The sequence below is a fragment of the Sciurus carolinensis genome, chromosome 16, assembly GCF_902686445.1.
Source record: "Sciurus carolinensis chromosome 16, mSciCar1.2, whole genome shotgun sequence".
In the NCBI taxonomy this organism is placed as follows: Eukaryota; Metazoa; Chordata; class Mammalia; order Rodentia; family Sciuridae; genus Sciurus; species Sciurus carolinensis.
In genome coordinates this window covers 17734050-17761712 of record NC_062228.1, presented here as the reverse complement: position 1 = coordinate 17761712, position 27663 = coordinate 17734050, and the positions used below count along the sequence as shown (strand labels likewise).

General features: G+C 39.6%; 1 protein-coding gene across 3 annotated transcripts in view; it reads left to right on the top strand.

Annotated features, from left to right (window-relative positions):
- Positions 1 to 1492: 1492 nt before the first annotated feature.
- Ctcf (CCCTC-binding factor) overlaps positions 1493 to 27663 on the top strand; it is a 47527-nt gene continuing 21356 nt past the window's right edge. The window contains exons 1-3 of one of the 3 annotated variants that reach the window (XM_047529141.1): positions 1493 to 1718; positions 6705 to 6821; positions 8295 to 8407. The gene's annotated coding sequence lies outside the window, so the exon portion shown is untranslated. Of the gene's footprint in view, positions 1719 to 5935; positions 5959 to 6704; positions 6822 to 8294; positions 8408 to 27663 lie in introns of those variants that run through there. The other 2 variants (XM_047529143.1, XM_047529142.1) reach the window with 2 other exon arrangements.

The following is a 27663-nucleotide window of genomic DNA, read 5'->3' as shown; positions in this document are numbered from 1 at the left end:
GGACCCACATGACCCAACCCAAGGTACCAATGATTTTCCAGTGAACATCAAGGTAACCAATTGCCTCTGACCCAAGTTAACCACAACTCTCAGTAGCACGGGATAGATGATGCTTCTCCAGCTATGTGAAACCATTTCTACCCTTGGATTCCACAACTCAACACTCTGTATCTCCTTGTCTTTCTGGTTGTTTCCTGTCAACCTCCTTCTCCATTAGCCTCTCTCTAATGTAGGAGTGCCCCAGAACTTGGTCTTGGAACTTCTCCAAGTCATGGGTCATGAACAGCCCACGCTGGTGGTTCAATCAGTTCATAAAGTTTAAAAACATCTGATTTAGTTGCCAACGTCTAAAAATCTGGAAATTTTATTTAAACAAAACAAAACAAAACAAAACCGGGTTTTGATTCATTTAGGGGGAAAACAGTATCTGTCAATTTGGGGTCAGCATTCTCACAACAAAGCAATCAGCTGGACTGAGTAGAAGCCACTCCCTTGACTGGTGCATTTGTTACCTGCGATATCTAAGGCAAGGTGGTTTAGATATGAGTCACATTCCTGCAAATACCAGAAGATTCTCCTGCCAGAGCCACCAAAACACCTTGCAATACGCCTCAGTCAACTTCACTGCGCGATGGTTGGGCAAGGAACGCGGGTGCCTCATGGGGAGGAGGGATAAGAACTCCGCCCACAGGGAACTTATTAGTTCTCAGGCAAAGATATGCACATTTTTAAAAAACAGAATTACATCGTGCCACTACAGAAAGTCCTTTCTGCAACAGACGGCTGCTGTGGTCGTGTAAAAGCGTTAAGTCTGGTCTTGCGCTGCCTCTCCGGGCTGACGACATTCACAGGAGGCCTTGTCTCCCACACTCGGTTTAAGGAGACCCTGTTCTAGGACTGAGAGAGCATCAGAAGCCGCTGAGCAACAGCAGCCCTTCCTGCAATCGCCCTGCGGTGCAGAACTGTATCTAAAGAGCGCGCCGGGACCTGCCAGTCTCTACTCAGTGGCTGGCCCCAGTGCAGCGTTCCAAGGGCGGGTGGAGCCCGGCTGAGGCGGAGACTGGGCGGGGCCGGACCCAGGGGCCGTCTCAGCCCCACAGTCCCGCCCCGCGCGCGCTTCCTCCAGGGATCTCTGCTCCCCCAAAACCTTTACGGATTTAATGGGCAGAAGACATCAGCTACCGAACCAGGTCAAACAGATCGGGATCAAGGACCGCCCAGAGGCGGCGGCCTCAGCACAGGAAGCTCCACCCAGCAGGGGCCGGGACTCCACGGCGCTCGCAGGGCCCACGCGCGACCAAGCGAGGGCGCGGGAGGCCGCGTGCGGCGTGACTACGCGACTCGCGGCGCGTCCCGTGACGCCATCGCGCCCGCTTTTGAAAGTTGGCGCCCGGGGCCGCCTCCCATGCTGCCCTGCGCCAACCCCTCCCCTCACCTTTCCTCCCCGCCCTCCACTCGCCGCCGGGCCGGCCCCCCCACCCGTCCCTTCCCTTATCAGCACCGCGGCCCCGGCAGCGCCGACGCAGGCGCACTGCACCGCGCCGCCGCCATTTTGTGTCCGAGCCTGTGGAGCGATTAAACCGTGCGCGGAGCTGCTTCTTTGGCGGCAGCGGCGGCAGCGGTAGCCGGTGCGGGCGCGCGGAGCTGGCCAGGGACGCCGGGTGGCCGGAGCGGTGGAGCGGCGGCGGAGCGGGCGCCGCGGGGGGTGTGGCGCGAAGGTAAGGGGGCCCGGGGTGGAGGAGGTTTCGCGGGCCGCCTCTAGGTGTCACGATGGGGCCGCTCCGGTCGGCGCTGGCTGCAGCCCGGCGCCAGCGCCGCCGCCGGGGGGTGTTTGTCTCCCTCTACCGTCCCTGCTGCGGCGCGGCCGCCGCCATTGCCCGTCGCCGCCGCGGCCCGGCCTCCCCCCCCTTCCACACCCGCTTGCTAGGCCTTCCTCTTGGCGCACACTAGGCCTCGGGCGGCGGCGGCGACAGAGGCCCGCGCGCCCGGAGACTCCATTTTCCTTCCTTTGTCTCTGCCCTCGAGGCCGGTTCTTGGCCCGACTGATCGCCCGGCCACGGCCCGCCCTCTGCCCTCCGCCCCTCCCGCGGCGGGTGGCCTCTTCCGAGACTCTTTCACCGCACCCGGCTTCCGCGCCCGCTGAACTCTAGGGTCCGGACCTTCTGCCGTCGCGCGCGCAGCCGGGTCCCGGTGCCGTATGGGTGTCGGGCCCCGGCCGACGCGTCTCGAACTGCCCATCTTCCAGTTTGCCCAGTCCCTGAACCTACCGGCCGCCCTGCGTGCGTCCCCAGCTGCTCGGCTGCTCGGCAGTCGCTCCCGGTCCGCGCGTCACCGCCGCTGGTCTCCGTCTCCGCCGAGTGGCGCAGGCGGCGCTGCTGCGGCTGCGAGCAGAGGGACCCCAGAGCTGCCGAGAGCTCCCTCTGCAAGGCTGGTTGAGCTGCTAGCGCCTCGACGCCGCCCGAGCGGGCGGGGGGACGCGCGCTCGCCGCCCCCGCCAGGCCTTGCTGCGCCCCCAAACTCGCGCCAGGGCTCTTCACCCAAGCCGACAGCACCCCCCCACACGGGGGTCTGAACAGATGAGAGTTCCTGATCAAGTAGTTTTTCTCCAGCTTACAGTTGGACTCCCCAAGCACCTTGTAGCGATAGTCTGATTTTGTGCACTGAGATCTCAAAGGGACAGAAAGTTAATTTCACTTTGATTTTTAGTGACATGACAAACTTATGAATTCGGGAGTATGCTGTCTAATGTCCCTATGCTAACTTACTGTGCCATGTAGTACCTGATGCTTTAGGGCTAGGCAAGGTAGTTTTGCCCCCGGAATTGTGCAATCTGATCTAAAGCGCCAGTGGGGCAGAATGAATTTATTCTTGACTCGACTGGTAATTTGCCCGAACGCTGAAATGTGAGGGTTGATGTTGTAATTGAATCCTAGGTCACTTGCTGCAGATGGTTTATAAATATCTGTGCCTAATGTAACTACTCTTTAGTAGCTGACTTCCTGTATCCCCGAGTTCAGCATTAAGTAAACATTCACATACATGAAGTTTTCATTCTTTGAATTTAGAGCAAATAGGAAAGTTAAAATACCCACCCACATTTTCCCACAGGGGAAAAGAAGCTAAACAGGTCAGATATTTAAATTGACTCTGTCCTTAATATTGCATCATTAAAAAACTTTCGCTGTTGAATTGCTGAAGTCTCGTCCGTCCCCCCTCCCGCTGTCCCCCCCCCTCCCCCCCCCCCCCCCGCACCTTCTCCCTCTCCTCCGCCCTCATCTATTCCAGTACCTTAATACAGTACCCTTTGGCAGCTGGTGTATCAACTTGGGTTCCGTAGGAGAAAAGAAAGTCTGAACTGAACGTTGTTTTTAAAGGAAGCAAAGCTATGTTAAATTTATGAGAAAAGCAAACACCTTGGTGCTATGCAAAGTTGTTAGGTCCACTGTATTTAATCTCAATCTGTAGGTACTCCAAGCAGTCTTCCTCCATATGCAAGTCTTTCAACATTCCTTTTTTGAACAACCCTACAAAATGTCCTGGTCCCCCTATTCTCTAATAAAATTGTACTAATTAACCAGATACAGTAATGTTGATGGAGTGTCAGGCTTGGGTATAGAACCACCTTTAATTATTTAATAGTTCATTTGTGTAATTTATTTCATTCTTTTGTGTTTTCAGTGTTCCTTTTGATTTTGAAATTGCAGATGGCAAGGGGCATATTTTTTAAAATATTTTTTTAGTAGTTGATGGACTTATTTATGGTACTGAGGATTGAACCCAGGGTCTCATGCATGCCAGGCAAGTGCTCCGCCATTGAGCCACAACCGCAGCCCAGCATATTTTATTTTTTAAAATAAGCTCCACAGAAGTTTAAAATGCAGCAGGTTTAAAATCCAGCTAGGAGTACATTTTGTTTTCCCAGATTATCATTGTACTCCACAGATCATATTTTGCCTTTTGAATGTGGTCATCAGTTTCTTGGTCTTACATCATTTATGCTGTTTTAATGGTATTGACCTTGTCCATATACTTGCTCTAAAAAGAGAGCAAGTATACAGACAGGGAACATACTTTTTTTTTATTGGAAAGCTAAATCTGTAGAGAAAATAAATTGAGGATGAATTGATGTGTCAAGTAACTCAAAGGACCTCAGTAGTATGAGGAAAATTATAAAAATGTTTGCCTACATAAGGAGATACTGCTTACTTAAAGAGTAGTTGTAAAAGTTATTCTTAAGGATCCACTCAACCTACATAGGAAAATATAGAAGATGTGATAGTTATCTTTAAGATGAAAATTCTAAGGGATTTAGGATTTTGTTTTAAAGGACATAAGTTCAGAAATGAGGGCAACCACGTGGGACTTCTGAGTGGCTTGGGGAATTCCTTGGCAGAGACCACCTGTGGCTGACTGAGGCTTGGGAGGAGTCCTGTGGCAGAATCTTGCACAGGGGTGCTTGCTGACAGAAAGTCACCTCTAGAGACTTTTTGTAGGTTGGTTGGTTGGTTGGTTGGTTGGTTTCAGGGACGCTGCTGGCATCACAGCCACCCCAGTTCATCTACTTTATAGTTTCCATCTCTTTTTTTTAAATTGGAAGCCTAGCATAGCCATCTACCTACCTTATTTACCTGTCTTGGTCCCAGAGGACTTCAAACTGCTTTGCCAAATATTAGATTCTTTTTTCAGACAACTAAGATTTGGGGTGTGTGTGTGTGTGTGTGTGTGTGTGTGTGTGTGTGTGTGTTTTGTGTTCAGGTTTCATTTTTATTTTTATTTATTTATTATTTATTTTGGTGCCAGGGATTGAACTCAGGGACACTCAACCACTGAGCCACTTCCCCAGCCCTGTTTCGTATTTTATTAGAGACATGGTCTCACTGAGTTGCTTAGCACCTTGTTTTTTGCTGAGGGTGGCTTGATCCTCTTGCCTCAGCCTCCCAAGCCTCTGGGATTACAGGCATGCACCACTGCACCCAGCTAGATTTGGTATAATTTAAGACTTGAAAAAGAACATGCAGGTTTAGAAGGTACTGGCAAATAATGTATAGTTTTGGAGACCACGATTCTTAGTTGGATATGTAGATTTGTCTTGTCACATTTATTTTTTTAAAATACCTCTAAACTTCCTCTAGTACTATTTACTATCTTTCCTGCCAGTATCCTTGTGCATTTTCTCAGTGATTTAGTATGTGAGTGCAGAGATGTGGCATTGCATATCAGTTACTGACAAATATCCCAATGGTAATATATTATCCCATACCTGATCCTCATTTTAGATCACTTATTAGGGTTTTTAGGAGTATGAAATTCCATTCCCTTTGAAGTGTGTTGTTAATGTTATGAACTCTAGGACGATACACACACCTGTAATCCCAGCTAATTGATAGACTGAGGGAGGAAAATCAGAAATTTGAGTCCAGGCTGGGCAACTTTACAAGATCCTATTCGAAAATAAAAATTTTAAAAAGGGCTGGCTAAGGATGTGGCTCAGTGATAGTGCACTTGCCTAGCATGTATGAGACCCTGAGTTCAATCCCAAAAAAATATACATATGTGTGTATATACATATATACACACACAAAGTACAAAAGTATTTCTTGAACTAAATGCACTAATTCTGTATTTGTGTTACAAATTGCCTCTCAACAGACTTCTCCTTAACTTGGTCTAAGAAAGTATAATGTCAGCTATAGATTTGTGAGCTATTTCATTATGAGAAAGATTTCCTCTTATTCCAAATTGTTTAGAAGCTCTTAATTCAAATTTAGTTCTGATATTTATTTCACTTGGGATTTTATTTCTTTTCTTTTTTTCCCTATAGAGAAAAGTTCCACTCTACTATTGCTTGAAGCTTAAAGTTCATTTTGTAACTTAGTGGAAAAAAATGTCATCTAACAAAGTATTCCATTGTTTTAACTACAGAAATATATCACTGTTATGCTTCTAGGATTTTCCGAGGTCAGTGAAAGCGTCTCCCTGTAGTATCTTATTAAACTGAAAAATTGGTTGTGCAGTGTAAACTAACTTAATCAGTAAGACCACTATATACTGAAGATAAGGAAATAAATTGTTAAAGGACGATTACTGTGGCTATAAGAATTAATTTTGGAAATGGATGTAGCTCAGTAGTCAAGTGTTTTGCTTAGTGTTCATGAGACCCTGTGCTCAATCCCCAGCGTTAAAAAGTATTTAAAATTTTTTTGGTAGTTTGAATATTTGTGCCATCGATTGTAACGAAGAACTGTATTCTATATTATTTTCTTGCTTGCTTGTGTTTTTTTGGCCGGTGGTTACTGGGATTGAACCCAGTGGCATTCTCCCACCAAACTATACCCCCAGCCTTTTTTACTTTTTAAAACAGGGCCTTGCTAAGCTGCCGAGGCTGGCCTCAAACTTGCATCTTCCTGCCTCAGCCTCCCGAGTCTCTGGGATGACAAGTGTTTTCCACTGTATCTGCTCTTGAGCATACTATTTAGACAATCAAATATTTTTGTATATCCACAAATGTCTAGAAAAAAAAATGAACGTTTTGTAATTGGTCAGATGGACTTTTACGGAATGATTCAATTAGTGACGTTACGTATTAACAATTGTGATTTTTTTTTTTCCCCAATTTTAATCAGTCTTTGGTTTGCTCTGATTTTTTAAGCTATATGTGTATTATATGAATTCAGTGTTTCATAAAATGATTTCTCCTTTTTTAGAATGATTACAAACCTGGAGCCAAAGAACAAGATGCACTAGTGAACAGAGTGCTGACCAAGGGCTTGAGAGTTGGGTTCTATTTTCCCTCCTCAAACTGACTTTGCAGCCACGGAGAGGTAATGCTTTTTCCATTTCTTGTTCTTAAGAGTGGGAGTAATATAATCCTTTTGGGGCTGGAGAATATGCTGGGTGAATCATGGGAGTAGGAGATGCAGGACGTTGGGTAGTTGAGAGAAGTCAGAGTACTGGGTTTAAAACTATGTATTGCTGCATAGTTACTAAGATGACATTGATCAAGTTACTTAATCTGTCTGTTCCTGCAGTCCTCATTTTTGTTTGTTTGTTTTTTTGTTTGTTTGTTTTTGTTTTGGTAAGTTTGTTTGTTCGTAGTACCTGGAATTGAACCCAGGGCACTTTACCACTGAGCCACATTCCCAGCCTTTTTATTTTTTATTTTGAGACAGTCTTTCTGGGTTGCTTAGGCCCTCACTAAGTTGCTGAGGCTAGTGTTGAACTTGTAATCCTCCTGCCTCAGCCTCCTTAATTGCTGGGATTATAGGCGTGCACCACTGTGCTCGGCTACCATCCTTATTTGGGGCAGAATAACAACACTAATCTCACAGGTTATTCTTGGGTGTAATAAGAACATATGTGAAGGCTAAATTACCACTCTAAGGATATACATAGGAAAACAGGACTGTTTTTCAGTAGAAACCCTTAGAGCGTATATTTTGACTATTGGCAAATGACCCAAAGTGTCCATGGCCTGTGGCAGTTTGTAATTTGGATGAAGAACAGATGGAATACTGTTCTTGGGGAAGCTAGTATCCTCAGTAAAAACTGCCTTAATTAATTTGAATTAGCCTAACTGATGGTTCATGTTTGCATTAGTGTGTGACAGTCATTGTCAATATACTTTACATTATAATTTCTGCTATAAAATGTAATGGACATCATGGGGAACTTGGAACAGGCCTTTCATTAATGTAGGGGTCTGCTATGCTTTGGGATTTCTAAACAAAGTAAGGTCCTGGGTGTAAAAATTTTGTCTCTTCAACTACCAGAAAGCACATATTTTTTACCCCCCAAAAAATGTGAAAATAATTTAATTGCACTTGTATGATGGCAAAAAGGAGTACAGAGGTGGAAATTACAAATGTTAAAATTAGATAAGTTTATATTAGTGAATCATCTAAGTGACTCCTAAAATTTTTCTTACAAGCTATGTGTAGAGCAAGTAGAGAGGAGGGAGGGAAAAGTAATGAAAGCTGTACTGTTCTTCAAGCTTCTGTTTTCCAAATGGGCAGCTTGGTATCTTGACATGGAAAGAACAAAGTCTGTGTGGTAGTATTCTGTCCTTTCAGAAATAACTTGTACCCTATAGGTTTTTTAAAAGAATGTTGACATACAGTACGTGCTAATAAAGTGCTAAAAAGAGAAAAAAATTCTGATTTAAAGAACTGTTGAGAAATCTAGCATTAAGGGTTTAAGAAATGGGATTATAGGAACATGTTGGTCACTCTTAAGTTTTATGGCTAGCTTTATTGTTAAGATTCCTATTACTCAAACTGGAATATAAATACTCTCAGGATACAAGGTGGTGTGATTCCGGGGTACTTGAAGCCACAAGATAAACATGACCCATCTTCTTGGAGCTTCAGTTATGCTAATTAAGAGGGCAGTGAGTTAAATAATTTAACTGGTAAGTAATTAAAACTATTACTATGTTTAAACAAATACACATTTTTTGGAGCAGAATGTAAACCATGTGTCTTAGCACAGATCTTCAACAAAATGAGACATGAGTGCTTGGGTTGGGAAGTGCTCTTTATATTCTTTATGTAGGTACCATGGTAGAAACGTTTAAGAAGCAATACTTTTGAGCTATTGAAAACTACTTTGTCCCTATAGCATTCTATTGAGGAAAATAGAAGTTAGATTGTATTAAATAATGTTTGCGTGCTTGTGTACCTATACCTATACATACCCAGTGTGCACAAGTTGATTGGTAGGCAGTTTTAGATGACTAGACCAAGTCAGAATTGTAAGATAATGTTACTTCAATCCAGTGATAAGGATTATAATTTAAAACAAGTGAGAAAACTAATCAAAATCAGTTCTAAAACTAAATTCTATAAAACAATTTTAGAAACAAATATAGTAACTTGAACTTAATTAAGATAATTCTTGAAAATCAGCTATTCTTAACTGTTTTGTGTTTTTCAGTTACGGAGTATTGCTACTAATGTGTTGTCCTTAGTGTAAGTGACATTTAAGCTAGGTATGGAGTCACATTCTGTAATCCTAGCTACTCCAGAGACTGAGGCAGGAGGATCCCAAGTTTGAGAGCAACCTTGGCAACTTAGTGGGACCTTGTCTCAAAATAAAAATTTTCAAAACAAACACTTAGGGATGTAGCTCAGTGGCATAGTGCCCAAGTTCAATCCTTAGTATCACAAAATAACATAGTTATTTTATAATGTTAATGTTTTTTCCCTTTAAATTAGATAAAGCACAAAATTTGGTAACAATAACAACAACAGGGGACTGATATAATTATGCATCCAGATATTAAAACGTCATATGTCATTACATATAAAATATATTGAAATGGAAAGATGAGACATGCTACACAAAGTACATTTTCATACATTATAAAGGAATGATTTCATGGGATTAAAGGTGTGTTTATGGTATTTATATAAAATGTGATGTTTATGTAAAATTGGGTTTATATTCTTATCTAAATTTTCTCATCACCTATTGTATAATTTTTTAAGGGGAAAAAACTCAGTACAGCTGGGCGCAGTGGCGAACACCTGTAAATCCCAGCCAGTTGGGAGACTAAAGCACACGAATCTCGAATTCCAGGCTAGCCTCACCAATTTAGTGAGGTCCTAAGTAACTCAGCAAGACCCTATCTCAAAGTAAAACAGAAAAGAACTGGGGATGTGTCTCACTGGTGAAGCACCTCTGGGTTTAATCCCTGGTACCCCCTCAAAAAGAAAATAAAAACCAGTACAGTAGAAAGTGGCACTGATGCTTTCTGTTAAATACAATGTAATGATAAAAGGAGTTGAAACCTAGTTTACTTGGATAGTAACATCTAGACCTACTGAGTAGAGAGCCTGGTTAGCACACTTGTCCGAGTATATGCAGGAGAAAGAACCTGGCAGCTGAACATCTGACTAAGTATAAGGAGGAATTGATGTTGCAGAGGCTGATCTTTCTATTTCCTCACTTAAATTGGTTTTCCTTTTTTTTTTAGTTGTAGATGAACACAATATCTTTTTTTTTTTTATGTGGTGGCAAGGATCAAACCCAGTATCTCACTCGTATGAGGTGAGCACTGTACCACTGAGCTACAACCCAGTCCTAAATTTGTCTTTAAAATACTACTAAGCTTAAAATATCACCCAAGTGATTTTTATTTTCATTTTTAAGGAGAGTCTAATAATTGGGGGACTAGGCTAGAACCTTTTACTTTCCTTTCCCAGAAGAAAACACTGTTTGGTGTGTTGACCTTTGGCCACTATTCTGTGCTTTTATTATTGGGCATGTACATATGATACAATTTAAAAAATTGTACTGTGTGAATTTTCTGTGCTGGGGATTGAACCCAGGGCCTCACACATGCTGGGCAGGTGCTCTACCATTGAGCCATATTCCCAGCCCTTTTTATATTTTATTTAAGGTAGGATCTTGCTAAGGTGCAGAGATAGAGTGCTTGCCTAGCATGTCTAGCATGTCTGGAGCCCTGGGTTCAATCTTCAGCACCACAAAAGACAAAAAATGTGTGTGTATACATGTTACCAAATTTTTTCATACATTCTTCAGACAATACTCTGAATAAATAAATACATGTATTTATGTATCTTTATTTAAAAAACACAACATTTGTAATCCCGGTGGCTTGGGATATTGAAGCAGGAGGCCTGGGCTCCATGCCCAGTACCCCCCCCAACCCCCCAAAAAAGAGAGAGAGAGAGAGAGAGAAGCCTAGAATGTTATGGGTATTGAAAGCAGTTCATTGTGATTGGAGCAGAGCATCTGAAGCTAGACATAGATATTCTAATCCTGCTCTGAAGGACTCTCTGTAGACCATGTGAAAGCCCAAGAGTTTTCAGCATGGAAAGTTTCAAATGGGAAGTTTCCTTTCTGATAATGGGTTTACATTATAGAAATCTGTGACCAGGTATGAAAAATGGGTGGTAAGGAAAGAAGAGGAAGCAAGGAAACAAGAGAGCATTGTACTGGTCCAGCAGGATTATAATACTAACCTAGAATTGTCGGGTTTTTTGTTTTTCTGTTTTTGGCAGTACTAGGGATTGAACCCAGGGCCTAGTGCATGCTAGGCAAGTGCTGTACCACTTAGCTACATCTTGGTCATTTAAAAATTTTATTTTTGACACAAGGCCCTGGATTTGATCCCCAGCACCGCAAAAAAAAAAAAAAAAAAAATTATTATTGAGATAGTCTCACTAAGTTGCTCCAGGCTAGTTTTGAACTTGAGATCTTCCTATTCTGCCTTAGCCTCCCAAGTATGTAGTATGTATGTATAAGTGTGTACCACTGTGCTTGGCTTTTTTTTTTTTTTTTTTTTTTAAGTTGGAATCCTATTCTGTATCCTAATTTGTAAATTTCATGTTACATATTATGAACATTTTCCGTTTGATATACTATGTTACTTCAAATTACTAGGGACTTTAGATTAAGTGGCATGTGTATATATCTAACCTAACAGTTTTCTAACCTGTTCCTTTGGGGATAGTTGGCCCTAGTTTTTTTCCTCTAATACTTCATCTTTGCCTATTCCTCATTGTTCAGATTTTTTTTTTTCATATATGAGTGCATAGATTGTAAAGTATAAAGTGGCAATATACAGGTGTGCTCTACACCCAGCTTGTTTTTTTTTGTTTTTAAGCTGTAAAGTGACAGTATTGATTCCCTTCTTATTAATCTTATTCATAACCTTAAAAAAAATGTATAGGGGCTGGAGTTGTGGCTTAGTGGTAGAGCTCTTGCCTAGCATGTGTGAGGCCCTAGGTTCTGTCCTCAGCACTGCAAATAAATAAATAAATAAAAATTTAAAAAAGATCCATTGACAACTAAAAAAAAATTTTTTTTAAGTATAGGACATTAAAGCCAAAAGAAAACTTAAGCCATCATAATTCATACCCTCATTTTATAGATGAGAAAACTAAAAGCAAAGTAATGTGTCCAAGATCATGGATGTATGGGATGAGTATTTGTCTTTTTTTTTTTGGTCCCCAGATTAAACCCAAGGGCACTTAACCACTAAGCCACATCCCCAGCCCTTTTTTTATTTTTGAGATAGGATCTTAACTCAGTTGCTAAGTGCCTCAGCCTTCTAGGCCACTCAGATTACAGGTGTGCACCACCTTGCCCATCCTGGCTTGTTTATTTATTTAAATAAAACTCATATAACAAAGCTCTGGCATATCATGGTCCCTGTTATATGACAAAAGCAAGTACAAGATAGAAGATTTAAATTTTATATTCATAGAGGTATCATATAGAACTATTCTGTAATAAAGGATATTCTAATTATTTATTTATTGGGTACTGGGGATTGAACCCAGGGATGCTTAACCAGTGAACTGTACCCCTGGCCCGCCCTTCCTTTTTATTTTCAGACAAATTCTTGCTAAGTTACTGAGATGGGTCTCCAACTTGTGATCCTCATGCCTCAGCCTCACTAACTGGGATTATTGATGTGCGTAACTGTGCCTGGCCTAATTATTTTTTTCAGTTTTGTGCTTCTTTTTTATTTGTATCTTACAGCTTCCTATTAATTTTTTTTTTAATTGTGAGTACATGTTGTGGCTATAAAACAATAGTGATTCTTAGATCCTCTTTGGAATAATTTTTTTTTCTTCTGTCTTCTTGTCAAACAAGGTATTTGCTTCTTTTCCTTTCATTGTTGTGTCTTCTGTCTCTTTATAAATACACCTTCCCCCAAGGATTTTGGTTATGCTATTGCCTGCTTTTTCTTCTTTTCTATATTTGTTTCCTTTTTTTTTTTTTTAATTGGTACTAGGAATTGAACCCAGATGCACTTAATCACTGAGCCACATCCCTAGCCCTTTTTATTATTTATTTTCATTTTTAAAATTATTTTTATTTATTTATTTATAGACTGCATTTCGATTCATTGTACACAAAAGGGGTACAACTTTTCATTTCTATGGTTGAGCACAATATAGATTCACACCATTCCTGTGATCATACATGTACATAAGGTAATAATGTTTGTCTCAGTCCACTTTCTTTCCTTCCTCCACTCCTTCTTGCCCTATTTCCCTCTACACAGTCCAAAGTTCCTCCATTCTTCTTCCCCTCCTGCCCCTACGAATCATCATCCACTTATCAGAGAAAACATTTGGCCTTTGAGTTTTTGGGATTGGTTTATATCACTTAGTATGATATTCTCCAGCTTCATCCATTTACCAGCAAATGCCAAATTTTATTCTTCTTTATGACTGAGTAATGTTCCATTGTGTATATGTACCATAATTTCTTCATCCATTGAGTTGCTGCACCAATTTGCAACTCCGCCAGCAATGTGTAAGTGTGCCTTTTTCCCCCACATCCAAGCCAACACTTCTATTGCTTGTGTTCTTGATAATAGCAATTTTAATTGGAGTTAGATGAAATCTTAGGGCGGTTTTGGTTTGCATTTCTCTAATTACTAGAGATGATGAGCACTTTTTCATATATTTGTTGATTTTATTTTTATTTTGAGTTAGGGCCTAGGTTTCTTAGGGCCTTGCTAGGTTGCTGAGGCTAGTTTTAGACTTGCGATCCTCCTGCGTTAGCCTCCCAACCTGGGATTGTAGGCATGAACCACCACACTGAGCCTTGATTCCATATTTCTGAGAAGCAAGCAAGTTGATAAATTATTTGTTTTAGTGATCTAATACTAGTTCAAAGTGACTTTTTGTTTCTTTTGTTGTTTACTTCAGTATCTTCTGTGGACAATATATGTATCTCTTTTGTTTTTCACATTTCTTTTTTCTTTCTATCTAGTAATGTTTTAGCTATTATCCATATTTTATGCTACTTTACTATTTATTCATTGAGAATATCTTGGTTTTTTCTTACAATATCTTGAACATTGTCAGACATTATATTGCTATTTATAATTGCGATTGTGCTATTTGGTAAAGGTGTGCATGTTGAATGTAAGGCTGTTAGTTACTTTTAATGTTAACCTATAGGAGACTCCCTTTACCAAATACAAATGATCTTGGTTCTACTAGGTAGCTTTTGTGAGTGGATCTGGGTTACAGAGACAGTTGAACAATGGCCACATAGTCACTGAGAAACATTGCAAAACTAATAGTTAACCATGTTGTGTGTGTTTATCACTGTCTTTTTTTGTGTATCTGTGGGGAGTGCTTTTCCCTCTGTCATACCTTCCCACTTAAAGAAATCATTTCAACCCAACACAGTGGTGCATGCCTGTAATCCCAGCAGCTTAGGAGGCTGAGGCAGGAGGATGGTGAGTTCAAAGCCAACCTCAGGAAAAGTGAGGCCCTAAGCAACTCAGTGAAACCCTGTTTCTAAATAAAATACAAAATAGGGCTGGGGATGTGGTTCAGTGGTCAAGTGCCCCTGAGTTTAATCACTGTTACCCAAGGGGGAAAAAAAGAGAGATTATTTCATATTGGTGGCTCCCAAGGATAGAGGTAAAACTTTAGGACATACTCATTGAGCCATACAATCTATTAGTTTATGTGGGAATCATAACTAGTTTTGAGATATACTTTGTGGATTTTATCTGAAGAATAAACAGAAATTAGTGCTCTAGAAAACTATATATAGAGTGCATATTTATTTGAAAGTAGTGTATTTTAGTGTTTTTTTGTTGTTGTTTTTTTTTTTTTTTTTTTTTTTTTTGGGGGGGGTGCTGGGGAATCGAACCCAGGGCTTTGTGCTTGCAAGGCAAGCACTCTACCGACTGAGCTATCTCCCCAGCCTCATTTTAGTGTATATTGTATTCTAGATCAATTACTTCCAGGCCATGGTCAACAGAGGTTCTATATGACAAGCACCTGGGGGTCCTATAAAATAAGATCTACTATCCCAGACATTCTGAATCAGAATCTCTGAGATGCTTTTTTTTAAAAAACTTACTGTGTGATGGTGATATAAATTAGGTTTGGGAACCCCTGCTTAGATAGCATCTGCTGAAAAAATTCATGGAAGCACCTGTTACGTGTTGTATAAATCCTAAATGGTGTGTGTGTGGTTTCTTCCTGTTGTGTAATGTATTTATTCAAGGTGATTGACTTGCCATAGATTCTTAACCTTTCTTATTTTCCAAGTGTTGAAAGACTGTAGGTGTTCTCTAGAAATGGTACAACTGAACTACTTCAGGGTTGTGGGTTTGGAGTGGGGCAAAGAGGGGTCTGGTGATTCCTAACATATCCTTGGGAGAACAAAGGAAAGGGAAGCTTAGAATTCTCTCTGCTGGTGAAAGTGTCATTTGGACTATGGAGAACAAAGAGAGGGATAGTGTGTGCTCAGAAACCAGCCTCCAGTTAGTACTATGGCATCATCATTGACTTCCAGATAAGCACTGTCTTCTAGTGGCTTGTTTTGTTTTTGTTCTTTATTGTTGTTTTTGTGTTTTGTTTTGGTACCAGGGATTGAACCCAGGGTCACTCAACGACTGAGCTACATCCCCAGCCCTTTTTAAATACTTTATTTTGAGACAGTGTCTCAGTTGTGTAGGGCCTTGCTAAGTTGCTGAGGCTGGCTTTGAACTTGTGATCCTCCTCCTTAGCCTCCCAAGCCACTAGGATTACAGGTGTTCACTACCACATCCTTAAGGGCTAGAACACAGCCTCTGAAAATGAGATCAAAGTAATAAATTTTGAGATAGTTTAGTGCTCTTGGTTACTTTGAATTTCTTCACAAAATTTGTCCAATTCCATATATAAATATTTGTTCTTGTCATATACTTTTCCCTCTGCTAAAATGTTTTTCTTTACTAGTTTGCCCGGCAAGATCCATTTCATTCCTTTAACCCTACGTTAGCATTTCCTCTTCTGAAGAGATCCTCTTGCCAGGGTTGTTGAAAGTATGTTAACCCCTGTTATAGCATTGTATAGCTCCTCTTTTTTTTCTGTCTGCCAGCCACTAGAAAAGAACTAAACCCTATGTGGAGTTCATCCTTTTTTGTTGCTGTTGTTATTGTTGGCAATAACTGGGGATTTGAACTCAGGGACTCATGCATGCTAGGCAAGCGTTCTACCACTGAGCTACATCCCCAGCCCTCCTATGTAGAAATCCAAGCTCATCTGGGAGTAAACAATGCTGTAGTACTGGATGGAGTCTGCCTCCAGTGCCTTTGCTATTTAGCTGGTATATAGCAACCTTATACACCACTTTTCCCATTTACTTGAAAAAAGAACTGTTTGAGCTTTATTTTTTTATATCCAGCATTAGGCACTGTTACCATTGTAAATATTTTATTAGCATCTATTTCCTAGATTCAGAGCTCCTTATGACTGTTAGGATACTTGTTTTGTTTTGACTGTACCCTTTAATAATGGCAAATAGGGAAGGGTGTTGTTAACAAAATACTGGAGCACTCTTTTTTTTTTTTTAACTTATGTACAACTTTTTTTCCCTTTAATTCTCAAAAAACAAACAAACCCTGCTCTACTTAAAATCGACAGTAAAGAAAAGTGAGAGGTGTATCTGTGAGCAGGTGAGGGCCACCTCAGATAAAGGTTGCTTCTGTTCTGATCACCATGAAAGAAATGGTCATGTATTTTTTCTGCTTCTTAGCCTGAATCATTTTCTTTACCAGCCCCTCTTCAATCTTGACTGTAACCTGCAACTTTCCTGGTACTAGTTTATAGATATTAATGGTTGTGATGTTTTGCTTTAAGGTATCTTAACCTCTCAGAAAAGATGATAGTGTATATATTTTCAGGAGTAGTAGTTCAAAATAGTTATTTTGTTTGAATTTTAAACCTAACTTTGGTTCTAGAATTGTATATAATTTTTATTCATGTTATTGTCCTGCATATGGCAAAATATATTGAGTTTTTCTTTTCATTCTCAGGAGAAACTGATAACTTTTTTTACAATTTTTTTTTAGGGCTGGGGTTGTGGTTCAGTGGTAGGGCGCTTGCCTGGCATGTGTGAGGCACTGGGTTCGATCTTCAGCACCGCATATAAATGCATGAATAAAATAAAAGTCCATTGACAATGAAAGAAATGTTTCTTAAAAAAATTTTATTTTTAGTTGTCAGTGTTTTATTTATTTGTATGTGGTGCTGAGAATCAAACCCAGTGCCTCACACATGCCAAACAAGCGCTCTACCACTGAGCTCCAGCCCTGAATGCTTAACTTTTAGTGCTTCCCCCCGCTTTGTCGTGATAACATTTAATGTTCCCCGTAGTCAGAATACCAGACGAGGTTTTTCAGTTAACATCCTTCTAATTTAAATATCTAGAAAAGAGAAGCCACAAGGTATTTTCTCTGTTTTCTGCCTTCTGATGATGTCTGTGGTTCATATTGTCCTTTGTTAGACTGGTTTAGGTGACCTTCATATTAGACCTCTTCAGAGTTGCTCTGGTAAGGAAGCTCATGGGGAATTAGGGCTGCTATTTCTCATCAATGTAGACAAGTCTTCTGATCTCCAGGAAATCAGTTGGAATTTTTAAAATGTGCCTTGTGACAGAGTATATTCAAACAAAAATTGTGATGGTTTCATTTAGAAAATAGACTCCTAAAAATTGTCCTTTTTGCTGTCTTATTATCAGTAACAAAATGGATTGTTCCAAATACATTTATATTTTATAATAACCAGTCTCTGTAAATGACAACTATGCAGTGATGAATATAAAAGGATATTTTGGTTGTTTTCCTCTGTGAGTTATCTGACACATATGCTATGTAGTTGTGTAATCGTGGGTGATAAAGTACTGAATTTTGATATATTCAAAAGTTGATGTATTCAGTTGGCTATTAATTAAATGACAGGTTGCTTTTTAATCTAACCTGTAATTAAGACTTTTTTGGGGGTTTTTTGCAGTGCTGGGGATTGAACCCAGGGCCCTGTGCTTGACAGGCAAGCACTCTATGAATTGAGCTGTATCCCCAGCCTGACTTTTAATATTTCTTTTGTTAAAAAAATGAGCCTGGTGCAGTGGTGCATACCTGTAATCCCAGCAGCTTGAGAGACCGAGGCAGGAGAATTGCAAAGTTTAGTCCAGTCTTGCCAATGAATTTTTTTTTTTAGCTGTTGATGGACCTTTTATTTTATTTATTTTTATGTGGTGCTGAGAATCAAATCCAGTGCCTCACACATGCTAGGCAAGTGTTGTACCAATGAGCCACAACTCCAGTCCCTTGGCAATGCAATTGAGCAAGACCCTATCTTAAAATAAAAAAGGGCTGGGTGTATAACTCAGTGGTAAAGTGCCTCTGGATTCAAGCTCTAATACCACCTTTAAAGGAAAAAAAAAAAAAAAAAAAAGATACAGCAATAAAGAATATTAATTCATATAGTTAAGTTTTTACTTGACCCATATAAAGTGTTTTGTTTTTCCATGTTCCCTTCCTTTTTACCCTTCCTTCCGCTTATATGGCCCAAAAACCATATATGTGTTTCATGTTATTAGAGTGTCTGTTATTTTGTATCTGTCGGTATAGAGGATAAGGGAATAATGTGTAGGGGACAACAGGCAGACATTATGCTGCAGTTAAAACAAACAAAAACTGAGGTCAGTCTCCACTGGTCAGGTCGAAAAGACATTGAGGGTTAAGAGAAGACACTGGGTTGGAGATGTTTAGCAGGAAGTATGAAGAGGTAAGGTTGAGTGGGTGGAAGGGATGGGAACAGACTGTACAATGCTCCAGGTCTGGGAGCTAAGCCAGAGAGTTTGGACTTGATTCACTAAGCATCAACAATCATGAGGGGTTTTTGTTGTTTTTGTTTTTGCTTTAGGAGACAGGGTTTCACTGTTGTTTAGGCTGACCCTGAACTCGGGGACTCAAGTATTTCTTGCCTCAGCCTCCCAAGTACCTGGAGCTGCAAGTGCACACCACTTTGTCTGGCTTCACCATGAGTTTTTGAGCCCCGTTTTAGGAAGATTAAGTCTGGCATATAATGCTGAACAAAGAAGCACCAGTCTGGGAAGCTGTTGTGTTCCCCACCCCACCCTGCCAATTCTGGGAATTGAACCCAAGGCCTTGTGCATACTAGGCAAGCACTATCACTGAGTTACATCCCCAGCCCTGTTCCTTTTTGACTCTTATTTTGCATTCATTCCTGGATTTGATCAGTTACCAGGTTCTTTCAACTGGTGGCTATCTTCATCCTGTAGAAACCCAGAAATTTATCAGAGGAGTCATTTTTTTAAAAAAATTTTTTGTAGTTGTAGATTTACAGAATGCCTTTATTTCGTTTATATATTTTTATGTGGTACTAAGGATCAAACCCAGTGCCTCACGCATGCTAGGCAAGTGCTCTACCACTGGGCCACAACTCCAGCCTCCAGAGAAGTCATTTTTGTCGGGGAAATTTTATCCAAGTCTGAAATAAAATCACCAATTACAATATGAATGTTATTAAAGTTTTTCATTTAGTACCTTCTGTAGGACTGTGCTGGGTTTTATTGCACCAGGACCAACTTGGAAAGTGTCCTTTAAAACAGCCTTAGCAGTTTAAAAGAGGTAAAACTTCCCCATTATTTTAAGTTTTATTTTTTTTAGTATCAACAAGGTTCCTTTTTTTTTTTTTCCTCTCCTCATCTGCCTTTTGTGTATGAGTGTGCATGTGCATGCTGGGCATCAGATCCAGGGCCTCGTGCATACTAAGGAGGCATTCTGCCACTGAGCTAGCTGCAGTTTGTATTTCTTTGAGTCATGTATTTATGTTCTTTACCCAGTTTTTTCTTTTGGTGTTTATCATTTTCTTATAAGTTTCTGTTGTTTATATAAGAAAGATGTTAATGTATTTTTACAGATTTTAAAAATATTTTTAAATTTTTTGTTCAATACATTTTTATCATTATAGTAAATATTTTTGTTTTTGTTTTTTTTTACTTGAAGATGGTTAGGCCCCTCAGTCATTTTCTCTGATTTGTCTGTATTTCTCCCGCTTCAAAGCACAGAACTTTTGTCATTCTTAGAGCAGAAGGCTGTTCACCTATGTGCCTTTTAAGTATTTTGTTTGGGGAGGATTGCTAGTCTTGGTTTTTGGTTTTTGGTTTTTATTTTTTTTAATCTCATACGACAACAGAATATATGTTCCAACTGTATTAAAGATAACTCAGTTTTTTCCGGCATCTTTTATTAAATAGTACTCTTGTCCCCACTAATTTAAAATGAGAGCTTTTGAATGTGCTAGTGTTTATTCCTGGATTCTCTGTTCTATTAGTTGCCTGTGGTGGTGTTAATACCATAATATGTTAATTATTGTACCATTATACTATGTTAATGTTTGGGCATAGAAAGTCACCTTTATTATTTTTATTTTAGAAATTTTATTGCTATCCTCAATCTCCTGGGTTTTTCCCATGCAAGTTTTTAAATTATATAAAGTTGGAAGAATTAGCTTCATTACGATATTTAGCATTTCCACAATACCTTTATTTTATTTATTTATTTTTATGTGGTGCGGAGGATTGAACCCAGTGTCTCACACATGCCAGGCAGGTGCTCTACCCCTGAGTTACAACCCCAGCCCCCAGCATTTCCAGTCATTGATATAGATTGTAATATCCCTACTAAATAAGGTCTTTATGTCTTATGGAAGAGTTGTATCATCTTGAAAAAGCTCCTGCAGATTTTGAGTTCAGACTATTTGTTGTTTTATTTGTTTTTTAAATATTTTTTTAGTTGTAGGTGAACACAATACCTTTATTTTTATCTGGTGCTGAGATTGAATGAACCCACTGGCTCCCTTGTGCTAGGTGAGCACTTTACCACTGAGCTACAACCCCAGCCCACCTATTATTTTTCGATATGTTTGTCGTGACTGGTATAGATTTATATTTTTATGTATTTTAATTTTCTGTAGTTTGTATTTATTGAAAATTCATGTGTACAACTTTTTTATTTTTATGCCCTATCTTTATCTTCAAGTTTATTTCTGTAGCTCAGAGAATTTGAAGAAATGTATAGAAAACTCAAATAATAATAATAATACAAATGTATTTTAGAAACCAAAAAATACAGAGTAAAATAGGATGTTATTACATAGTTTGAGAGGCAATAAATTGATCACAGTGTGGCCAGCTAAAAACTGGTAATGTGATCCTGTTACAGAGGTCTCACAATGAAAGAAAAAAATTCTTTTGTTGAAGAATAGCTTTTCCAAGCATTAACTCCAAATGCAATTTCACCCACGTATCCTTTAATGCAAGCCAAGGGCATAATGCCAAAACAAAACTCAGTGAAAGCAGTTCTGTAGGGGATAAGACCATGTGGTCCAAGTACTCCCAGCTTTCTGATGGTCTGGCATAATTCTGGGATAAAGCCTAGAATAGAATGCTGGGTTTCACAGAGAGGTCAAGCCAGATAAGGACAGAAAAGTCTCCTTTGGAATTAAGGACCATTGCTTGCCTCAGAGTAGTTTAATAGAGTATTGGGGAGCAGAAACCAAATTGGTGAGTTGAAGAGTGGTAGAAGTAAAGCTTTGGAGACAGCAAATGTGAATTTGAGCAAGGAGGTAAGAAAGAGATAGCAGATACCAAACTACAAAGTGAAGTTGAAGGGAGTTTTAAGATGGGACAGATTTGAACAATTGTGCTGCCTGTGAACAACAGAACTGTCTGAGTCCTTTTTAGGAAAGAGGATTGACATTAAAAATAAAACCCAACCCAAGTTCTAGCCATTTTAACCAGAAGTGAATCTTGCATAGATCGGCAGCCTCTTAGATTTTCTTTTTTTTTTTTTAAGATAGAAGAGCAAAGCCACATATACATAAAAGTGGATACAAATTATATGTTTAGTATGATCTCATCTACTTGAAAAATATATATATATATGTAGGGGAAAACTGAGAAAACACTAAACTGGTGGATGATTTTTTTCTAGGCAAAGAAATGTGAACATTTTTTATCTTTTGCATGCTTCATTTTTTACATTCTATAAATGGGCTAATAGACTTGGGTAATCAGGGGGAGGGGTGTTCCAGAAGTAAATGTAAACAACCTGTTTTTGGTGGTGTCAGTTCACAAGAGATTTGACAAAACCTAGAAGGTACAACTAACTCAGACACGGAGAGAGCCACTAAGCAATTTATGGAACTCTGTCTCAAAATAAAAAGTGCTAGATGTGTGGCTCATTGGTTATGCTCTCCTGGGTTCAATCCCAGTACCAAAAAATTAAAAATATAAAAATAAATTGGGCTGGGGAGATAGCTCAGTCGGTAGAGTGCTTGCCTTGCATGCACAAGGGCCCTGGGTTCGATCCCCAGCACCGCAAAAAAAAATAAATTAATTAATTAAATTAAATTAAATAAATAAATAAATAAAAGAATAAACAGAAAAGAAAGCAGGAGTCTGTAGAGGAAGGGAAGAGATCGATTGGAGCTATTTGCAAGGATGAGGCAGCTAAGAACACTTTTCCAAGGAGTGGGAGTGAGGCCTGGTCCAGCCTATTGGATTAGTTATTGATTCAGAGGAGAGACTCTCTTTTCCTGGAGGAAGTTAGATTGCGGGATCTACTGCTTGAGAGGATGCACTGAGATTTCTAAGCAGCATCTAGGATAGACTGGTGACTTACCCCTTTTTGTTTTGTATTTCTTTGTAAAAATATTAGCTACCACAAGACTTGAGCACATGCTGATGTTCATGGACCTAATGCCATTTGTTCTTTTCACAGTGAGGGAATACTGTTAGTTTACCTCATTGGCAATACTGTTTCAATTTGTACTTCTTCATACCATTTCTTTGTCTACTGTTACAATTCTTTGACCTTTTTAAGGCTATTTTAGAAACAGTTTCTAATATTTTAAATTTTCAGGTTCAGAGAGACAAGTGGATTTTTCTGTGTTCTTTAGATTGTGTGCTGCAAACCCCAAAGAGCTCTGAGATTAAATGTTTTTCCTTTACTGACTTTTTTTTTTCTCTCTCGTAGTGTCAGGAATTGAACCTAGGGCCTTGTGTATCCAAAGCAAGCACTCTACCAACTGAGCCATATCCTCAGCCCCTCCTTTACTGATTTTATACTGGAATATTTAAGCAGTTTGGGATTATGTAGTGATTCGCCAGTAAAGCCACCATTAACATTTACAGCGTGCAAATTTTTGTTCTTTGTTCTTTAATAACTTTCCCAATAATATCTCTAAGGTAGATAGAACTTATTCTTTATTCCCTAAATCCAAACATTGTTATTATCATCTTCTTTACCGTAATACTATCTTTGGGATCTTTGTGGCCTCGAAAACTCGCATAAAAAAAAATGGTGAAGAGTAATGGTATAATGTAAATTGGAAATTCAGATTCTGTGCATCAGGGCAGGGCCTAAAGTTCTGTGTTTCTAAGAGTCTCCAAGGTTATTCAATTTCTTCTGGTCCTCAGACCAGATTTTGAGCAACAAAACTGTGCTATCCAAAAAGTACAGTGGCCCCTAGCTCCATGTTGCTGTTGAGAACTTAGTGTGACGAGACTAGCTCAAATTGAAGTGTGCTATAAAGTACTTGGTATGAAAAAGAATATGAAGTATCATGAATAATTTTTGTATTGATTTTGTGTATTGATTACACCTTGAAATGATAATATTTTGGACATGTTGGGTTGAATAAAATAGATTAAAATTAATTTCACTTGTTGCCTTTTGCCTTTTTAACAAATTTCTTCAAAATATGAATTGTAATTAAAACAAATTTTATATTACACAAATGTGCCTTATATTTGTGGCTTACATTGTGTGTGGGTGGTTGCGCATGTGTATCGAATTTTGGGGGATTCAACCCATGGCCACTCTGCCACTGAGCTCCATCTCCACCCCTTTTTTTATTTGAGACAGCCTCACTAAGCTGCCCAATCTAGCCCTCCAGCTTGGGATCCTCTTGCTTCAGCCACCTGAGTAGCAGGAATCATAGATGGGTGCTACCATACCTGTTTTACATAATATTTTTATTGAGCAGTGTTGATATAGAGCATTCCTATTTCCAAAAATAATCTATCTGAGCAAAATTGGGTATATAGATGATACTAATATTATGCTTTTAAAAAAATTTTTTTTTAAGTTGTAGACGGACACAATACCTTTATTTTATTTATTTTTATGTGGTGCTGAGGTTCGAACCCAGTGGCTCACACATGCTAGTCAAGTGCTCTGCCACTGAGCCCCAGCCCCAGCCCCAGCCCCAAGATTGTGCTTAGTCTTTCAGGAGAAATATAAATGAGATAACTCTGTATCTCTGTTTCTCTCTCTCTTTGGAGACATAGTCTCACTAAGTTGCCTGGGGCTGGGCTGGAACTTGAATTCCTACTGCTTTAACCTCCTAAACTACTGGTTGAGACGTTTTTTAAATACAAAACGGTGGTTATTTTATCAGCAGAGACATTCAGAGCAAAAGTAATGGCCACAGAACCTCAAGGTTGTGCTAAAAATGATTGGAGGAAGGGCATAAAGTGCACAGCAAAAAGGAAAATGGCAGTGGGAACTGTGTCCCTATGAAGAAACGAACAGTTTGACTGAAGGGGAAAGTGTGTGCTCATGCTAGAGTGCAGCAAGTCAGAAATCTGAGAAGGTTGTCAGAAGGTCAGACAGTGAGGGACCTTGAAAGCCAGAAGATATTAAATTTTTTTGGATACATTTTATTAAGGAAATCAAGCCCTGGCATGAACCTTAACTTTCCTGCCCGAAAAGTGTAAGTTGTTTTCCACTGCTGACTACACAAGGTTATAATCTTCACATTTTATAATTTAAGCCTATCTAAACTGTGGTTGCAGCCAGCACCTCTTTTACCTTTTGTATAATCCTCTCCTCTGTCCTGTGCCTTAGGCCCACTCCTTTTTTTGGGGGGTGGGGTGAGGGTGGGGAGCTCTGTACTGAGGATGGAACCTCAGGGTACTATACTACTGAGCTACAGCCCTAGCTCTTTTTTTTTTTTTTAGTTGCCAGTGGATTTTTATTTTGTTTGTTTATTTATATGTAGTGCCTAGAATCAGACCTGGTTTCTCACACATGCGAGGCAAGTGCTCCAGCACTGAGCTACATACTTTTTGGGACAAGGTATTGCCAAGTTGCCAAGGTTGGCCTCAAATTTGCAATCCTCCTGAGTAGCCTGTGTCACCAGACCTGGCGATTCTTACCCTTTCTTTTTTTTTCTTTTTTTTTTTTGCGCATGCTAGGGGAGTGTTCTCCAAAACAAGCTATTTCTTCACCTCCTCTTATCCTTTCTTAGAAGGTTATTTATTCTACCTAAAGCTCTAACACCTTTCCTCAAAAAACACATACATATTCTAGACTCTGTCTTTATGTGTCTTGCTCATGTTTTAGGATTCCATTCCAGTTCCAACATTTGTACAACATTTTGCTCTCATACCTGTTTGCTATCTTTCTCCAAACCTAATCTTACCTTGAACCTGTTTTGTCCTGAACTCAGACTGCAGAACCAGGCCTTGCCCATCTCCCTCCAGTCATTGCGCTGCCTTACCATTAATCCTGGCTTAAGGAGCCTTCTCTGACTGTTAGCATGGACACAGTGCTTGCACAAATAACTAGAAAAGTATGTCTCTAATAGAATTAGCAAAAACTTTGAGACTAGGCCAAGAATGTAAAGCACTTTAAATACTAATTTTGAAGTAACCTTGTATTTTTCTTGTTTATTTTTGTACTGGGGATGGAACTCGGAGTGCTGTAACACTGAACCACACCTTCAGCCCTCTTTATTTTTCATTTTGAAATAGGGTCTCTCTAAACTGATGAGACTAGCCTTGAACTTGCTATCTTCCTGCCTCAGATTCTTGAGTCACTGAGATTACAGGTGTGCACTGCCATGCCTAGTTACAATTCCATTTTTGTCAGGGTCAAAGTATTGCTTTGGGGTCTGGGGTTGTAGCTCAGTGGTAGAGTACTTGCCTCGCACGTGTGAGACTCTGGGTTCACTCCTCAGCACCATGTAAAAATAAATAAATAAAATAAGGGTATTGTGTCCATCTACAACTAAAAATATATGTATTTTTTAAAAGTATTGCTTTGAATTAGATTATTGCCCAGACCCATTTTATTCTTAGGTATGTGAGTACTCTCTACTCTCAGGACTTCAGATCCACAATCTATAAATTGGCTGATTATTTTCTATCTTATAGTCAATTCAGTTAGCATTCATTTAGTACTTACCAACCTGGTCACAGTATTGAGTGAAAACCACTTGTTAGACATATTCCTTGTCCTCAGGGAACTCATGATCTCATGTAAGAGAGAGACTAATGTCAGGTTGGTGATAGAACACAGGAGGCTATGTTGTATGGTGGCTACAAACAACACTAGTAGTAGAGTCTGGATTTTTTTTTTTTTTTTTTTTTTTGTACAGGGGATTGAACCCAGGGCTTTGTGCTTGCAAAGCAAGCACTCTACCAACTGAGCTATATCCCTAGCCCTAGATTCTGGATCTTAAGTTCTAATTCTGGCTTCAAAAAGCAGTATGGAAAAAATGACGGGAGAGAGAAATGGGGAGTTGGTGTTCAGTGGGTATACATTTTCAGTTACGTAAGATGAATATGTTCTGTAGACCTGCTATACAACATAGTGTACCTATAGTTAATAATGTGTTATTTTGCATTTTGAAATATGCAAAGAGAATAGATCTCATGATAAATGTTCTTAGCACAAAAAAACTAAATAAATAAATTCCACAACAGTACAAGGAAATTTTGGAGATGATGTTTAGTGATTGTGATTGTGATTTAGTGATTGTGGTTCATTACCACACACATACCAGGATGTATTCATACCTACCACAAATAATATATGTATGTCCAAACAAATTAAATATGAACAGTTTTAAAATATGTCATTCATACTTTACTCTTTTTAAAAAACTTCAACAGCGTATTTTCTAAGATGGAATTTAGCTTAAAAACAACAAAGCAAAGGGCTGGAGATATAGTTCAGAGAGTTCCTGGGTTCAGTCATGGGCACCAAAATAAAAATAAAACTGCAAGATAATTCCCAGCAACAAAATTCCTGTGAGGGCCAGACATGGTAGTGCACCCCTGTAATCGTGGCAGCATCTTGGGAGACTGAGGCAGGAGGATCGTGAATTTGAAGCTAGCCTCAGCAACTTAGCAAGACCCTGTCCCTAAATAAAATACAAACAAGGACTGGGGATGTGGCTCAGTGGGTAAGGGTACCTGGGTTCAATCGCTGGTACCAAAAAGAAAAAAACAAACAAACAAACAAAAAACACTCTACTAGTGTTTTATAAAGAGATATAAGAGATATAAACAGTTTGACCAGAAGAATCCCAGCAACTCTGGAGGCTGAGATAGGAGGATCACAAGTTCAAAGCCAACCTCAGCAACTTAGTGAGGCCCTAAGCAACTTAGCAACACCCTGTCTCAAAAAATAAAAAGGACTGGGCATGTAGCTCAGTGGTAAAGCACCTCTGGGTTCAATTCCCAGTTTAAAAAAAAGAGAGAGAGATACAGTTTGTTGTTGTTTGGGGTAGTGGGGATTGCTAGGTGGATGCTTCACCACTGAACTACATTTTTAGGCCTAAGATTTGATTTTTAATTAACCTATTTTTAATTAACAAAAATCATATATATTTACATTGTACAACATGATGTTTTGAAATATGTGTTTGGTGTAGAATTACTAAATCAAGCTAATTAACATACACATTGCCTCATTCTTTTATTTTGCATTGAGAACACTTAAAATCTACTCAGTGAGCCAGGTGCAATGGTGTATGTCTGTAATCCCAGTGACTTCGGAGGCTGAGGCAA